At 43.8% G+C, this 5166-nt stretch overlaps 1 pseudogene; it reads right to left on the minus strand.

Annotated features, from left to right (window-relative positions):
* Positions 1-1117: 1117 nt before the first annotated feature.
* Positions 1118-1614, minus strand: LOC137946538 (uncharacterized; annotated as a pseudogene).
* Positions 1615-5166: the final 3552 nt, after the last annotated feature.

Raw genomic sequence — 5166 nt, forward strand, 5'->3', positions numbered from 1 at the left:
GACTCGAGTAAAAATCCCACCGCACGTTCACTTGACAATTTAATAAGCGTTTGTTGTTCGTTTTAAAAGGTTTGGATCAATAGGGCATTTTCATCTTTAACTTGGTTCACACATGCGTATCCATATTTAAAACATGTTAGGATCAGTTAGAAATCTCTTTCTTATCAAATTCCAAGCCATTAGGGTTGAACTAGTGGAATTTCCAAAACTTGGACAACAAAACTTTTGTGTTCGTTTGTGGTGTGTGAATAAATTTTCTTTACTTACATTTGTTATTGTTTTTAATTTTTTTCAATACATAAACTCTAAAATTTTTATTTTGTTGTGATCTGTTTTGCCTTTAACTTCTTGTTTACGGGAGAATCGTTGTTACGGTCCTCGATCTGACACAAGGATTCTTTGGGAGGATCTAGGATCTGCCACGAGTTATGGGTCTTCCAGGCAGTACTGTAGGGATAGTAGGAAGACATGGGGAAGACGAAGATCAATGGAGGATGAGAGAATACGTGGGTTTTTTAGGAAAACCCTATCCTCGAGATCAAGAAGGTGATCTCAAGCCTCTTTACACTAGATTTAACCTAATTCTTAATAATTCAATGCTTACCTTCCTTCATTCATCTCACTTCCCTATATAGGGAATTAGGGAAAACATGCCAAAGGCCATAAGTTCAACAAATTACAAATAAACCCCTATTGAATTAAAATTGAAATTAAATCCCTAATGACTTGAAATTGAAAATAAACCCCAATCTATGCTCTCTATATGCTATGGAGTCTATAACATCACTCCCCTCCTAGGAGCTTGCCCTCAAGCTCGAATGTAGGTCTACTTGCCCGTGCCGATGTCTGGATCCATGCATGCACCAGTGTCAACCACGAGATCGGAGGCAGTCCTCTGGACTACAAAACTAGATCATCAAACCAGAGGAGCAAATTTTTTATTTGTTTTTACTGTCTAAGATCGATCACAACACAATCACCTCACTTGGAGGTAGGGTATTTGAGTTTCCATTCCTGAACAGCAGCATCATTGCATTTTGGCAGCTGAGGAGCGGCATAGAGCCAAGGAGACAATTACCACCATGGAATCTGGAGCAAGAACTGGCAGCTGCTGTGATCATAGCACCATTAGAGCAAACGCAACAGGTTGAACAGGGCATGTCTGCTTCCTCCCCATTGAACCTGCGGAATCCTTTAAACCTCCCAAGCTTCTCTCTACCTCCAAAAATACCTGCCAAAATTCACTCCAGACAATGAACCTTGAACTCCATAAACGGTCAAGCGTGTCAGTGGGCAAATTTATCTTTGCTTTTCTGAGGACTTGGTGGAGGCCGTCAACACTAATGAAACCTCCTTCACCACTTTAATCTTGTGCGTCAAATGCCCTCCTGATTTGAGATTCCTGTTGTTCCAATTCATTGTCATCGTGCACGGAGATATGCAGGGCCAATGGCACCGTATAGTGGGATTCACGGCCAACAACCCAGAGGGGCCACCTGGGGCATTTCAAGAGCTGCCCAACCTTGCAGAAATTCAGAGATTCAACAGACTAAGGAATCCAACCTCCACACTTGTTGGTATTCCATTCAGAGACATGCCTCCTCCTAGATCCATACAGCCATCAAACACGTTTGGAACACCTCGTCCACAGAGCAGTAGGTTCACAATTTCCTGTGAAGCATGTCCAGAAGGAGCTGTAACCAATGGAAGGCTAGGGTCGTCCTGTCTGCTTGGACTGACTCCAGTCCTCGAGAAAGTAAAGCAGAAATAAGAAACAGCAGCACCCCCAAACGACTTTGGAAGATGGGAAGCAAAAATTTAAGGGGATGAAAGGCCTCTGTTCTCAGAGTGACAACATTCACTCATAACGCTTTCTGTAATTATGAAGCTGAGTTAATTTGAAGACCTGCCAAGGCCGTAACCTGTGTGTCAAGTGCTGCCTCTGCTGCCCTATTAATCTTCTTTGCGGGTAGTGCTGGATAAACTTCCATGGGAGTTGCAGCAACATTTGCAAAAGAACTCATCAGACTTTTCTCCTTCGTTGCCTGTGCAGGAATGCTTCAAAGCTCACTTGCTGCACAATGGCTATAACCAGCCCCCTTGAACTGCACTCCTTCGAGCCACTTGCAAACTGGTAAAGATGCGTCCCCCAAACGTTCAATGTATTGAGTCTGCCGGATCCATGTTAGGTTTAGAATCATGCAAACTCGTTCAAGAACCAGGATGACAGTTTTAGCATCATCTGTATGCATCCACAGGACGAAAAGTGGCATTATCTCCACTCCTAGTAGACACTCATAGTGGATTGTTCCCGTCAAACCACCATCTGGACAGCTATACAATGTTTCAGATAATTCTCGGAAGGCCACTTTTGCTGCAAAAGATAGATTACTTGAAAGTGAAGACATCAAAGCTCCAACCTCCTTTTCTGAAGAAGCCAGTCCAGCACAACAGAGGCAGAAGTCTCTTATTTCACTTTGGAGCAAGCTTTCAATGTTTTCAGCAATTAATGAGGAGTCTTGCTGGGGGAGGAGAGATTCTAGCACTAATTGACATGGAAAATTTGGACTTTCTGGCACATTGATACTGGTCTTTGACAGGGATTTTGTTAATAGATCATTTGGAGAGAAATTGAAAACCACATTTGGCAAGTGGTGTGTCCCATCACGGGTCAAGATTGCATGAACCTTAGTGTGATAGCCACCTATGTCAGGTCCAAACATAATGCTGTATGGAGGCTCTCCACCAAAGTTCTTTTGATCCACATCACTGCTTAACAACTGCAGGTAGCCACCACCACAATCCAGCTGCTGCTCATGCTTGACAGAAAATTGATCGTCACCACTGCGGTTCCCATAAATAAGCTGTTTTGGAACATGTGATTGAACACATTGCTTGTTGTGGACTCAATAGCACACCGAGTCACACAACGAAAAAGACAACAACAACTCACTCAATAGGATTTAATTCTTATATTTCTTTGAGTAGGATTTATTTCTAATATTGTTTTAAGTAGGATTTATTTCTTATATTGTTTTAAGTAGGAGTTATTTCTAATTACTTTTTATGTAAAGGCATTATGGGGAATTATTGTAACCCTAACCCTAAAACTCCCTATTTAAGGGATAGGTATGAATGAAATAGGTAAGCTTTGAGATTTTAGAATAACCTAGTCTAAATAGGTTGGGATCACCTCTTGATCCCGAGTTTAGGGTTTACTCCAAAAATCCAACCTATCATTCATCCTCCATTGCCATCCATCTTCACCCAAATTCATCCACCATCATCCCTATTAAGAAAAGGAGCTTCCTGCCCCTTTTCCGAGCCCAAAGAGGAGGTCTATCCTCCTTCTTGGCAGCAGCAACAAGAGAGGCCCAATTCCTCCCTTACCAAGCAGCAAAGTGAGGATTTTTATCCTCAAATCTTGAGCAATTCCTGGTGCAACGTGGGAGCTGATCATAGCATCAAAGAAGAGGTATTAATCTATCCCAAACTCTTGTTTCAAGTTATTTAAGAAAGAAGGATTGCATTCTTAGCTAGAGCAGCAACAAAGAGGGCCAAACCCTCTTTGCCGTGACCAAGAAAGAGAGCACCTTGCTCTAGCAAGGTCAGCATTGTTGTGGGGTCTTCTACCTAGCACAACAACTCGGTAGGACCCTCAAAAGAGGATCTTTCCTCCTGGCCAAGCATTGGTTAAGGAGAAATACTCATACACAGACCCTTGACGTGAAGTGAGTAAATTCTGAGTGCTGGATTCACAAATCCCACGCCGTGTTACTCGATCCATGACTCGGGACCGTAACAACTTGGTATCAGAGCAAGGTAACATGGGGGATAATATCAGCAATGAAGAAATCCAAATCAGGATACAAAAGATAGAAGATAGCCTTGAAACAGCACAACCAGTGTTGGGAAAGGTTTGTGGTTTGGAAGAAGAGATGAGCCGAATCATTAGCATGCTACAGGAGTTGAGGGCAGAAAGACATCAGAGTCCAGAGGTGAGAGAGGTTACTCAACCATATCACAGAAGAGGGGAGCAGTGGCCTGGGCGCACTGCTGTCCAAGCACCTCAGCATGGAGGCACAATCCCAAGGTACACCAAGTTAGAGTTTCCCTCTTTCAATGGTTCTGTGGATCCCGTAATTTGGTTGCATAGATGTGAAAAATTTTTTTTGAACCAAGGGACTACTGAATGGGATAAGGTGCAACTAGCCTCTTTCCATATGACAGATGAAGCCATGTTATGGGTGACTCAAGTAGAGAAAGAGAGACCGGGAATGACTTGGGGAGAATTTAAAAATCTATGCACAGTTAGATTTGGGCCTCCCGCCAACAGCAACCCCTTGGGAGAGTTAGTCCTATTGAGACAAACGGGTTCGGTGGAACACTATCAAAAACTCTTCCAGGAAAAGTTGGCTCGTGCTGGAGAGAGGGTATTGGTTGACCAGCAGGTCTCCTTATTCACAGCAGGTCTCAATGAGTATTTACGGCTAGAGGTAGAACTCCTTATGCCCACGGATCTAGCTCATGCCATGAATATGGCCCGAGCAATGTAACAACGACAATAGTTGCAGCAACGTAAGTCGGGTTGGTCGAGTGAGAGGAACACTTCCTCCACGTGGCAAGGGCGCCACTATAATTCATCTCAGGGAACATCTACAGCAGCACCATCCAGACACACTTCGACTACGACTCGGGTAGCCGATCCCCGCCCTGGTAATTCCCTACCGAGCTTTATAAAAAAATTGACGAGTGCGGAGATGGCAGAAAGGCGGTCCAAAAATCTCTGTTATAACTGCGATGAGCAGTATCGGGTCAGACACCAATGTAAACGATTATTTTGGCTCGAGATGGAGGATTCAGAGGATCCAGAGGAACCAAAGGATATTATCGAGGAGGAACCACCAGAGATATCCTTGCATGCTATTACTGGGCAGAAATCGCCTACTACAATGCAAGTCCGAGCTCATGTCATTGACCGAGAACTGGTGGGACTAGTCGATTCGGGGAGTACACACAATTTTCTGAGTTTGACAGCCGCACAGCATCTCCAGCTCCAGATACACACTCATCCGACAGCCACCGTCTCAGTGGCCAATGGCGAGAAGGTCCCTAGCTATGGGATTAGTAAGGTGGTAACTTTTTCCATTGGATTTACTTCATTTA

Source organism: Aristolochia californica, unplaced genomic scaffold (assembly GCF_029961685.1).
Source record: "Aristolochia californica isolate CCGP_79_NKW_82.1479 unplaced genomic scaffold, dmAriCali1.0.hap1 SCAF_1, whole genome shotgun sequence".
NCBI lineage: Eukaryota > Viridiplantae > Streptophyta > Magnoliopsida > Piperales > Aristolochiaceae > Aristolochia > Aristolochia californica.